Raw genomic sequence first — 13,847 nt, 5'->3', positions numbered from 1 at the left:
GTTCATAGTATTAAAGTACAGCTAGCACATAAATAAACTCAAAAAAATGGTAGCTAGTTGTATATTTTAAATTTAGGACACAGAGCCATGAGTTAAATAAAAGTAAAAAAACAATTCTTGCCAAGTCGGTGTGTGGAAATAACCCAGAAGTCTCTTAAATCTGCAGCATCTATAAACCTCTGGATGGTGTCAGATTTCATCTATGTTTATCTGTCCTGTCCAATTTCAAAATTCGCAACATCCCCTAAAAGCTACCAATGTGCACTATCTGGTCTGGTGACATATTTCATCAGTACCAAGAAAAACTGAATTTTATAATGACAGGGCAGAAGAACTTTTACAAATTTTTTTTTTAAACTTTCTTTTAGGAAGACTTCTTACTGTTCCATTTAGCTAGGTCCCTGCTTTTCCTCACTGCTTAATCAGCAATCATCATCACCAGCATTTCTGGAAGTATTATTTCAAATAATCGCAACCAAAATATTGGATTGGGGCAGAAAGGTGTTTCTTTGTGTGTTGGGTTTTTTTATTTTTCTTTTTTGATCATGTTTCCCTTGCTCTTTTACAATGCATAGTCACTTATTGTATGTAAGTCATCACTAGCTTGCACTGTTGTTTAAAATTTGAAAACATTCTAAGTTGTGTAACAATAATTCATCCCTGCTTTTGGTTCTTTTCCACCAGGTCATTAATAGCTTTCTCTTAATCAGAGTAAAATCAGCTCATTTATCTTTTACAACAAAACACAGAGGAGAGGCAGTGTAAAAGAAAAAGCAGAAAGCAGACAAGAATAGGAGCCAGGAGATTTGACTCTAATATCAAAGCTCTCACCAGTCAGTTCTGTCATCTTAGAAAAGCATTTCTTGGATATAAGTTTGTTTACCTCTAAAATAAGGGGTTGGAAGAAGAAATCTCAAAGTTCCTTTCCGTTCTATGATTCTAAATGCCATCATATTTTGGTGCAATGTATAATGTATGCTACTTACTTAACAGAAAATAACTGGTGTGGAACTTGTGGAACTCCTTGATAAGTAATTATTAAGGTAGACTGCATTGAAGTAGACTGCTCAATATGAAGTTCATTACCATGCAATGTCACAGAATCCTACCCTCCAAAGTAATAAAATGGAAGATGAGAATTTTGTGCATATTCTCAAGACTCTTGATGGCAAATGGTGAAATAAATTCATATTTTACAGACATGGAAAAGGTGCACATTATTTATAAAGTCAATAGGCAATTTGAACAGATTCAATAGTCCTGAGATGAGTTTAATAAATAGGTAGATTAAAAGTCTGAAATACCAATGCAGATACTGTACTGTATAATGCTGCATATATAATGGTGTTTACACTACTACTGCATGCAATTTTAAGCAATTAAGCTAGCCTCAGCTATGTGAAAAACTACCTTCTCTCTGTGGTAAAATAGCACTGTCCACATTTTTTAAATAATTAAGGCTATTAAAAGATAAACATACAAATTAACTCATTTTGAACTGTTGATTAGAAATGCAAATATAAAATTACCTTGATTTTAGATATTTTTAATGCTGCCAAATCCACAGAAAGGAATTTGTCTGTCCTTTAGGAGCAGAGAACTTGGTTTCAGTAAGTTTAAAAGGCAGACTAAATGAGCAGAACTAGTTTCCACTTGGTCACATGACTATTGAGCCAGTGGACCTGAATTCAGAAACAAAATTTCCAATGGCTTTGAAAGACTAGATTTTTATTTCCAATGACGTCTGTCTGAGTAGTTCAATTGTCCACTGGCCAAACGATCTATTTAAACCATTGCCTACCCTTTTAGATTTCATGAAACTTGAGCATTTGCTATTATAAAGAATTTCAGAGTCAGTGAGAATAAAGTTCCTTTTTTAGTTATAAAAGAAGGAAAACACTTTTTCAGGTTAACTTCCAAAGGGTATTAAAAATCCATATTAATGAAAATATGGAAAAATTTTTATTCCATGAACCTTTCAACTCCATTTAGAAACATCTATAATACCATGGCATCAAATTATCACTCCTACAGCTCTTTTTTCTCTCGGGAGCTCAAAGCAGTTTACATTAGTTAAGTCACTTTAACAGAGAAAATCATTTAACAGGATAAAAGAAACTGAGGCATATAAAAGTTAAGAAGTTTGGTCACTATTATATAATTGGTGATGAAGAAATGAAATTTATTGTTTGATGTAGGAATAAGGTAATGAGGTTCAATCATATTCTTCCACTTATATTCTGTGCGATCTTGGAAAATAACTTAATGTCTTTGAGTCTCATTAATTCAGTGTAAAACTGAATAATCTTCCTTATTTGGGGTTACTACAAGTTTCAGGGGCATTGAAATAATTTATATTGGAAGGTTTGTTAAGTTATCAAATGCTACATTTATAAAACATTGTATTCTTAACTCTTCTACTGCAGTCTGTCAAGAAGGATAAATTATTTATCTGATACCTGGACCAAAATGTTTGAATGTTTCATGCTTATTTGTATAGTACAATTTAAATATATGTGTATTCAGACCACCTCCCCATTACATTCCTTATGCAACTGGGACCCCAGCCTTAAGAATAGTGTGGAGGATAAAGCTGAATAGGTCTCATGTGTTGCCTAGAGCAGAGAAGAGAACCACATAGCCTGTGTTCTAAACACAATCACTGAGGGGAACCAAATGTCAGGATTAGAATAAAATCAATCATAAGATATCAGGAGAGAGAATAAAGGCATAGTTAGGAGATAGAGCAATAGGTCAGGACCTGAGGGTACTAAATAATAATAGTGAGAAAGAGTGCAAAATACGGTGAAGAAATAGGGTTCCAGATGCAGGTCCTGAATAAGAGGGCAGGAGAATTTCCACGGAAGTTGGCTGCATAGTACAGGGATCCTGCACTCAGTTAAAGGTACAGGATAGGCTAGACGAAAGCAACTATGATTATTAAAACCAGAGAAGGGTGTCAAAACTTATTAGCTTTCTTTCAATGAGGGATCATATGGAGTCTTTCACTATTCATAATTTTGTCAGGGTATTATTGATACCTTATCAATGTCCAGCCTGGAGGGGTGAAAGGGAGTAGTGTTAATGGACATCAAATAAGAATATGTTAAACTTTTATTTTTTATTTTTCTTAGGTGAAAAATCACTTAGCAAATATTATATATTTGTATATAGGAATGTCTTTGTGTAATAGTGCTCGTTAAATACAGAACTAAGCTAATATTTTAACATTTATTTAAAACATGAGGAAGCTGCTTCATTTATTCATTCAATCATTCATTCGGTAGATATACAGTGAGTATCTGTGCCAGGTATGTATTCAAGAAAGATAATCTGAGTTTACAGCCTTTTAAAGAGACTACTTGGAATGAATGATTAGAAATGTGTTGAGTACTACATGCAGCACGTTTTTGGAATGTATAAAATAATGCAAGAGGTCAGAGAAGTACATATACCTGAGAAAGCTGAAGCTTGGCAGGAGCAATATTATAAGAATATAGTGCAGTTAAAATTAGGAATACACATGGGGAATCACCTGACGGTCCCATGGTTAGGACTCAGCCTTTCACTGCCATGGTCAGGATTCAATCCCTGTTTGGGGAACTAAAAGTCCACAAGCCACGTGGCATGGCAAAAAAAAAACAAAAAAACAAAAAAACCCCTTGGATTACACAGCCATAGTTTTTAATCCCTTATTGCTATAGGAAAATTTATGACCTTTTTGTTGTTCAGTAGTAATAAAAGAAGCACATGAAAATAATCAAATAGAAGGAAATTAATAGTTTGCTACTTAGCTCCCCTTCAAATGCAGAAAGTTCTCTAATAATCAACTTTCAATATATGAATAAATCTAGATTCAAACTAAACTAAACTATGAACTAAATCAAAATTGAACCAACATATGAAAAGAAAAATTATTCGCAGTAATTATTTTTGAGGGTCAATAGCATTGTTATTCTGAGACTCTTGTGTATGATATGGGATGAAGTAAATGAATAATTAGGAGTTATTCTAATTCTATCATCCCCAGTAGCAGTTAGAATTGGGATTCTCAACGTGGAAGAAGAGATAAGATGTTGTTCAGAAAAGGCTAAGTAAAAAGCACTACAATCCTGGATTTGGATTGTAAGTATCAGTATGATCTACTCATGAGACATTTTATGCTTACTAGTACTGAAGCAATGAGTGATTCTAGTAACCTATGTTTTTGTTTTTTTAGGTTATAAATCACATTTATCAGTTCATTCAGTCCCATGTACTTTTAATTCCCATTGATGTGGATGAAGTCATCAGGTTTTCCCATTTCAGTGGTATGATCTAAAAAAAATTTTTAATTGAAGTATAGTTGATTTACAATGTTGTATTAGTTTTAGGTGTACAGCACAGTGATTCATACATATGTATATATATATATATATATATATATATATATATATATATATATAGAGAGAGAGAGAGAGAGAGAGAGAGAGAGAGAGAGAGAGAGAGATTCTTTTCCAGATTCTTTTCTCTTATAAGTTATTACAAAATATTGAGTATAGTTCTCTGTGCTATACAGTAGGTCCTTGTTGTTTATCTATTTTATATATTTTATATATAGTAGTATGAATATGTTAATCCCAAACTCCTAATTTATCCCTCCCCCACCTTGTGTTCCTGATATATCATTTCCAGTAAAAGAAATCAGAGCACCTAGGAGAAATGATCAGCTCCAGATCTGGGGCTTGTCATACCAGGTGGTCACAATTAGGATCATATTGAAAGACGCCAGGAGCCAACTTAAGGGGACTTCCACTAGCCAAAACAGGGAAATTTGAGGTTCAAAAATGATAATAATTGCAATTGGTTGAATTATATCAATATGTTTAAATTCATTAATTCCTTTGTTATCAAAAAACTAATTGTTTATCTTCAAAGAATGATAGAGAACCAATTTCTTAACTTGGAATTTGGCAATTAAACAAAGGCAAAGAATCAAATATTTACCCTGCTTTGTCGGTATGGATTCTACCATTAGGTAAGCTAATACCAAAGAAGAAGGACGTGTCTCCTTATTAAAGCATTCCAACTAAAAAATAACATATAAATGATATATTTAGAATATTATCATTTTGCAAATTCAGTGTATTAATGGATATAGAAACCATTCATCAAGAACTACTAACAGCACAAAAGGCTACCAAACATGGTTTACTTTCTGTGGAAAGAATGCACCACCACCATCAAAGGGATCAAACCTCAGTCTGATCAAGCCTCTGGATCCAGCTGCCAATTTGTGGGAAACACAAAAGGTCCAGCAACATGTTGAACTGCATTGTGAGTGTGCAATCAGAAAATTCCAGACTTTAGGAAACTCTGCAGGTCAAATGACCTAGATTTTTCAGCAGCTGAGTTGTAAGTAAAGGAAAAGGATGAAAAGAGAACTAAAAAGACATATCTTCTTTAAAGATATGCAAAACCAAGCTATAGGGATAAATACATGGGTGATAAAACTAAAGTAACTCAAGGAAGTAAACATTTCATAATGTTTTTTTTTATGTGTACAGAGAGAGAGGTTTGAAACTGGTATGAGGCACAGCTTCTGGAATCACAAAGTTCTAGTTCTTGTTCTGGGTGATAGTTACAAGGGAATTCACTTTATAATAACTCATTAAGTTATAATGTTCTTTGTTGCCTTTTGTGTCTGTATTTTATTTTATAGGTTTAAAAATAAAATAGAATATCAAATTTACATAGCATACTACCAAAATATGCTATTAAGCCAGACTATATTGTTCCTTAGTATATGGTTTGTTATTTTTGATTACTCTCCTTTTTTAGGTGTTTTATGAAAATCTTTAATCTCAAATATATGATAATTTTAAAAAGGGCACAGTATTAAGATTGTTTGTAAGAGTCATATGACAGACATAAAAGCAGAAATAAGACTTTAAGTTGAATGTTTTGAGAAATTGGTACATGTTACTTGTATACTGAATGTTACCTGGGGTATATACTTGTTCAAGACCCAACTTGTTTATTAGTAGAAGACTATATGTAACCAAAAATCATGATTCCACCAGAAAGCCCACCGACCCTATGAATTACCTCTGCTCTTTCACAAAATGAGATCTACTGATAACAGTTTAGAGATCTCATCTTCAGAGAGCTGAAGGGCAGGACTTATTTTTAATTCTATAAGGTACCTTCAGTTGTGATATATTTTACTTAAAATTGTTTAGCAAACTCAGCTGTCCTTAGAGCATGAGGCAAGAAACTTCCTTTCAAATAGATGTTTAATATTTTAATATTACAGGTCATGGCTCTATTTGTTTTATATATTTTTATTACATGTTGTGCCTTTGAAATCAGAATAGAAATTTATAAATCAAACGCATACTATAATAGTTTTATTGCAAATGAAAAATAACTCAGATAGATGAAACCAGTCAGCAAACATATCTACATTAAAGCAGAGAAATAAAAGCAAAGTTTCAAGTTATTTTTTCATTCCACAGTGTATTTGTCTATCAGTTTTTGGGGGTTTTTTGGTAAATAATAAAATCACTTACTATATAGACGAGTGGAGACTTTTGTGACTATGCAGATGACAGGCTAATGAGAATTTTAAAAAAAGACAGTACTCACAAGTATGTCCTTTAAAATGTTGTCCTATCTTACTGTGTGTAACTACTGTTTCAAGTTTGTCTCTAAGTACTATGTATCTTTCATTAGTTAATTAAATCACACATTAAGTAATTTATTTAATGATATTATGCCATCTTTCATAGTAATATTATTTTTATATTAAATATATAAAGAATGGTATTTACACATCAAGGCAAGATCAGAAATATAACTATTATGTTAATGTGTAAGCCAACAAAACTAATAATTTCAATCACTAGGTTTATTCAGAAGTAAACATCAGGTATGTAGACATATATCTCTTAATGAGAAAATCAATGCTAAATTTCAACGGCAATTTTTTCCGGGTGATTTTTTTTTCCATTGGTGGAAATATCAAAAGCTGTCCCAGACGGAAAAAAAAAAGGTAATAAATCCACAAAAGTTTTATTGTATTTCCTCTCCCCTCAACTTTATGTATATGTCTTCTTTTTTTTTTCTAGACCATAAATGTGTATGAAACATGTTTCCCAGTGCTTGACATTAAGCTCATGATGGATAGTTGTGGCTATGATAGAAACACCTCTGTATTTGTTGCACCAAGATCAAAATTCCAGTTCTTAACACCAGGCTGATGATCAATTTTGAAAGAAGAAAATCTTTTTCTAAGTTAATAGCAATTAAGACCAGCAATTATTTGTAATTTAAGCAATCCAGATCCAGGCTGTCTAACGTTAAGATCATCTGAATAATGATTTTATTAATCAGGTTCTGTATTTTAATCAATCTACACTGCTCATTAAGGAATTGAAGATGCGTGATTTTTAAAATCTCTACTAGTTGCAAATTCAGTAGGTTAACAGTGTTCTATAAACTAAAAACTATTCTCCTTTGTACTTATATTTTCTTTAAGAATTTGAACCTATTATTTAATGTTTAGAGAGTATATTCTCTTTTGTTCTGTTCTCAAGGAATTAATATTAATGGCATATAATTTAAAAATTCTTTGGTAGCTTCTTATACTCAGTAGTTTTAAGGTTGCTTTGTTCCTGTTGTTAGTAAATTACTACATACAAAGAAATTAGGCTTTATAACCTGTGTTCCCATGTTTTAAAGACAATCTAGGCTAGTTTTAACTAGAGTTAGGTCAGTCCCTAAAGAAATAATGCAGTTGGCCATTAAGAACCTAAATAATCATTCCAAATACATTCACTTCAAATTTATATGTTATTGCTATGACACTGACAAGTTTGAGAAACCAGGTAAGCCTTGTCGAATATAATAAAGTCATTGAATCTCTTCTAAAAGTATAGGAGGTTAACAGGTAAGTCACTCCTGTTTCTATACTTACAGGGAAATAAGTATGAAAGGTTTGGTAGAATCATCTTTTTTTTTTTTTTGTCCTGAAAGGAGCTTCCCATTTGTTTAATTACTGAAAAAAGGCTGGGAGAAAAATTGCCACTTGAAATTTAAATTCAATTTTCTGACTCAGAGATCTGTGCCTAAACACTTGATGGTAGCATGTTCACTTCTGACTAAACCTGGTGATTAACAGTATTAGTCTGATTGCTTACAGAGTAACAATAAATATATATCTGATTTTGCCATGAATAAATTCTGTTCTTTTATCAGTTTAGCCATATTTTATCATATCTAGTTAACATTTAAAACATTCAAATTACATTAATAATATCCCAAGGTGGCTTCCTCTAAAAGAAAAGTGTCCTTTCTATTATACAGATTTAATCATTGTTGTCAAACACATATTGAAGGTCTTTGGCTGGGGGTAAGCAGTAAGGATTGGAAGAGTAAGGTTACCTCTCACAGATGAATTATGAACTTGGAGGTTGAATGATTATACTTTTCACTCTCTGTTGGGAACAAAAAAATGTCACCTCTCCCCTTCCTGCTACAAAGCCATTTACTATGCCATTCCCAGTTCCACTGGCAAAATCACTTATTAGCGTATCTACCACTGAGAGTGCTGTCTTCCAATTAGGTAGCATGGCAGGGGGTGAGGGTAAATCAGCATTTCCATTTCCAGATAGCATCCTGAAGCTAACAGCACTGCTCAATATTTTGCATCAGCCCGGAGGCTAAAATTACTTGAAACTTTCTGGAAAATTTTAATTGTGACATTTAAAAATAGATCCCTAAGGGAGTAGTTACACTTTTCTAATCATCTTTGCCACATAGATCTGAATTTAATAGCTTAAATGCAGAAGAAAACTGAATAGAGATAAATTCTATGAAAATCAAGGAGACATAGTCTAAGCTCCACTCTGCTCTATCCAGATCAATTGATTATGTATTATTAATACCTCACGTTTTGCCCTGTCAGGAAGTTACAGCTGCTAATCTTGTTTTCTGGTGTGTAGTTTGAAGAAATGAGTAGATTTCAGCTCTGTATTTATAATAAATGTTTCTGCTCTGAGGAAGAGAATAAGATAGCAATTTTGGCAGATGGAAAAGAGATTTAAGGAGTAGATGTTTGAAGAGGTAATTTTTAGGCTTGCTAAAGTTCTTATGTGAAGAATCACAGTTTAAGATTATGCCCATTTCATAAGAAAGAAATAAAATTCAGGATCTCTCTCATGTAAGATATACTAATATTTAAATTTTTTAAATTTGTATTTATCTACTATCCAACATCTGTAGAAGAAAGAGCAAGGTCTTTGCAATAAGTCAGGATTGAAATCATCACTGGATTTTGACAAATCAATTTCTCAGTTTCAATTATCACTCTATAACCTCTATGACACACTGCACTTCATTGAATTCACAGGCCCAGATATGAAAATGTATGTGGAAATACTTTGTAAACATTTAAAGGCCTAAACCTAGAGAAAATTATGAAGAAAATTAACCTCTTAAATTTCCTTCAAACAATGTTTTATCAGGTAAAATAAGAGTTTTCAAAATAAGTTTCCAAAATATTAAGTTTGAGATGTTGTGTAGATAAATGAAGTCATGCTCAATAGAGGCCGTTGTAGGGTGATTATTGGTCACCGGACCCTTGCTCTGAAAGTCCCATGTCATTTAGTGTTGAAATCACCACAACTGCTTATTGGCATTTTTAACTCTATTTTTACTCTGCTCTTCTTTCCTGATCATCCTTCATATTGTTCAAACTAAAGTCCCTAAAACATGATCTCATCATGTTTCTCACTTATTTAAGAGCTAAAGGTGTCCCCTCTTGTTTGTCAGTTCAAGTGTGTGCTCAAGAGATTTCAGAACAGCCAAAATCCCCGTTGTTTGTCCTATGAATATTTATCTCCCTGGCTCACCAGCACAATCACATGCCCCAGGACAATTGATCTCCTTCTCCACTTCATATTGTGCCACTTATCTCTTCCTGTGATGACTACTTTATCTTCATCCTTTTTAGCTGGCCTTCACTGTTTTTCTGCAAACTACATATTAAGTGCATTTTTCAGCACTGTGTATTGACTTGGAATCATCTTGCTATAAATCCTGCTGCATGATATGAATATTCTATAAATTGGATCACAGACTTTGAAATTAGAAACCTAAATTTAAATCTCATTTCAATACTTATTATCTGGGAGAACCTGGGCAAGCTAAGTCTGTTTATCTTTATCAAAATAGGATCAATATTTCTTGCCTTTAAAAGTTGTTTTGTAAAGTTAAACACTGTATGAAAAGCACTGAGCAGAGTGCCTGGTATATAATAAATTTTCACTAACTGTTGACTTTAGCTATGACTTCTTACACGATGCTTTGTTCTCTGTTTCATGTATACTTCTTGAATGTTATCTTGTATACCATGTCTGGTGTATCTTGGGTGCTTTCCTCTTTCTCCATGTGGTAGGCAGAATAATATTCCCCCAAATTTATCTTTATGTGAACCCTGGAATTTTTGAATATGTTAGGTTACATGGAAAAGGGAATTAAAGTTGTACATGTATATGGTTGCTCATCAGCTGACCCTAAAATAAGGAGAGTCTCCTGGGTTATCCAGGTGGGCGCAATGTAATCAAAAGTGATCTGATAAGTAGAGAAGGAAGGCAGAAGCAGAGATTCAGAGGTGATGTCCCAAGCAGTCAGAGAGATGCTGTGCAGCTGGCTTTGAAGGGGGAGGAAAGGGGTCACAAGATAAGAAATTTAGGTAGCCTCTAGAAACTGGAACAAACAAGGTAACTGATAGTTCCTTAGGTCTCCCAGAAAGGAATGCAGCACTGCCAGTGCTTGATTTTAGCTCACTGAGACCCATGTTGGACTACCCTACAGAACTGAAAGATAATGAATGTGTGCTATTTAAGCCACTAAATTTGTGGTCATTTGTCACAGAAGGAAAAGAAAACCAATACACCAGTTCTCCATAGCAGCAACCAATATGACGCTGGCACATAGGCGGTGCTCAATAAAAGCATGTTTATTTAAAACCCCACCCTTATGCTGCTTCCTCACCATGCTAAAAGCAAAAGTGTATTAAGGGTGGGAAAGACAAAAGGGCAGTATCTTTTCATAGCTCTTGGATTTAGAAAATGGTGATCCTGACTGCAAGATGGAAGACGTGTATTGAATTGTTTTTAGAAGAGGGAATTAGTTGAAAGGATACAAGCTTTGGAGTCACCAAGATCAGGGGTGGAATCCCAGGTTTACTTCTAAATATCTGTATGACCTTTGGGATTGGAGTCCTCTTCAATATGTTCTATGTGGCAATTGCATTGCCTTATGTGGTTTCTACCCACATAAAATTGTAAAAGCCCCCAAATATCTGCACAATTCCCAGTGATCTGTGAATTTCTGTCCCACCAAGCAACCACATTCCTTTACACAGATGCTACAGGAAGCTGTGGTGGGGGCTGATAAAAGCTGCACTACCATGTGCCACTGGGGGAAGAGACATGTCCACAGTGGAGGGGAGCCCAAGCAGCTGAAATACAACCTGGCCTTAGTACCCATGGGCTGAATCCAACTGGTAAGACCCCCTACAAATGACCATGGCAGCAAATTAAAAGTCCTGATTCTGATTCACAGAAAAATAGAAAATTGACTCATTTTAGTACTAGCTCCTGAACTTCAGCTCTGATGGTGGTATTGAGGGGTTAGGAGGCACAAGACGTATGTATCAGGGCCAAGTGTCCAAGAAACTTAAATCCACCAGGATGACAGGTACCCTGAGTTTGGAGGAGACTTTAAACACCATGGGAAACAACCTAGACTTCTTTGAGCCTCAATTTTCTCAGTAGCAAATTATCTATATAATAAAAATAGCTTTCTTGCAGAGTCATACTGAGAATTAAAATTATATATGTTAAACACCTAATAATGTGCCAGGCACAATGTAGGTAATTAATAAATGATAAGATTTTACTTTAAATGGAGCAAATACTAATAACCCAGGAGAAGGAACCACTACCCTTACAAAATGTGCAAAGGAAATTGTTGAGCTGTGCAAGTCCCTAAATTTTTTGAGTTCCTGAAAAAAGAACAGTTTATTGGTTTTCTATTCTCAGAAGTGCACTTCACAGCAAGACCACTAATAACAAGCCACTTGGAAACCACCTAAATAGTCTGTGAGATCACGTTGCTTTTTAATAAAAATTATATTGTCAGAACATTCCCAAAGCTAGAATATCCACCCTCATATATTCTTAGATGCTGCTAATGTGTGAAACTACTGAACCATAGTTCATAGTTCACTGTAATGTGAAAACCAGTAGCAAATTCTCAAGAAAAACTATTGCATTTTAATAAATATATAAATAAGAACAATAATAGTTCCACTATGGTATGGTGCAGGGAAAAAACATCAAACCTTGAACCCATATGGCTATTGTCTTAAATAATCAAAAAATAATTAAAACAAGTGAAACCAAAGCGAGCTACAACTACATATAAGCCTAGATTTAATGAGTTGTGAAAAATGCAATAAACTAAACAAACACACATTGCTGTTAATTAATGGGCTATAAAAGACTTCCCTTCATTGTAAATGATTATTCAGATCACTTAAAATACATATTTTCTCAATTACTTATATTAAATTATATTTACACATCATTTCTCAAATATTTTATATCAGATTATATTCATTTTGATATATAAATATGGTTATAATTATAAACCTCTAAGTCAAAAATTTTCTCCTGGTAAAATAAAATAATTTGTTTAGAGACTATATTACTATAATTTTCACTTCTTCAATATATAGAGAGGTTATTTGAATTCTTCTTCTAGTACCTTGCATTTTTTTGTTAATCCAGTATATGTTTATTATGTCCTAGTGACAGTTTTTATTCTTAAGGATTCAAAGATATTGTCTCAACCTTTTAGGTATTCGTATTCTTATAGTGAAAATGTATAATAGTCCATATGAAAATTGCAACAATACAGCAAGGTATAATATACTACTGAAGGACAGAGGTGAGAAGAGTACAGAGAGGGTATAAAAGTAAAAGGGACATCTGAAGACCAATAAAGAGATGGAAGGACGCCTACTGCAATACCTGGCACAAAATTGATTTTACTAAGATTTGTTGTATAAACCAAGGTAGAGGAAGCTGATTCCACTTGTTGTAACTGGTATTCTCCTATTAACTTAATGTATGTTTATTTTATCCCAATGATTGTGTTTATTCTTCAGGATTCACATATATTCTCACACTATTTGAAGCATTTATGTCTCAGTGGAGACAAACAAAAATTGTGGTGTATGAAACTGCTTCAAGAGAAGAGCGTACACTTTCCCATGTGAATCATTGTATAATAAACACAGATGATATTCTTTTGCTTTTTTTCATTAGTTTGCTAATGTATTGATGTGATATGCAATTCCAGAAACTTCGAGGAAAATGACACACTAATGTCATAATGGAAAATAAGTACATTTTTAAAATTAATCAGTTACAGAGTTCAGAGTAAGCTTCGTTGAGGAAAATATCATCAGAGCTGAGAAAGAGGGAGATTTGGGAAGATCCAGAGAATGAGCATTCTAAGCAAAAAAGATAACAAGACCCTAATGAGGCTTTGTGACATCAAAACCATCGTCTGTGTTTTTTTTCCTATTTTACACATGAGAAAACAATCTGTAACTTGCCCCAAGTTTTTCTGCTAGGAGTTTGTATTTGAACTCAGATTTTTGGACTTCAAGTCACATAAACAGAGTACAAAGAATCTGTCATTGTAGAGAGGTCACTACACTCTGGGAAAAATCAGGAAAAAACTTTTTGGAGAACATAACATGTAGTTTATAACTTGAAGGAGAGTTGAGA

Source organism: Delphinapterus leucas, chromosome 7 (genome assembly GCF_059928025.1).
Source record: "Delphinapterus leucas isolate spDelLeu-1000000601 "Yukka" chromosome 7, BTC_Dleu_Yukka2, whole genome shotgun sequence".
Taxonomy (NCBI): Eukaryota; Metazoa; Chordata; class Mammalia; order Artiodactyla; family Monodontidae; genus Delphinapterus; species Delphinapterus leucas.
Note: the sequence above shows the minus strand (reverse complement) of the source record.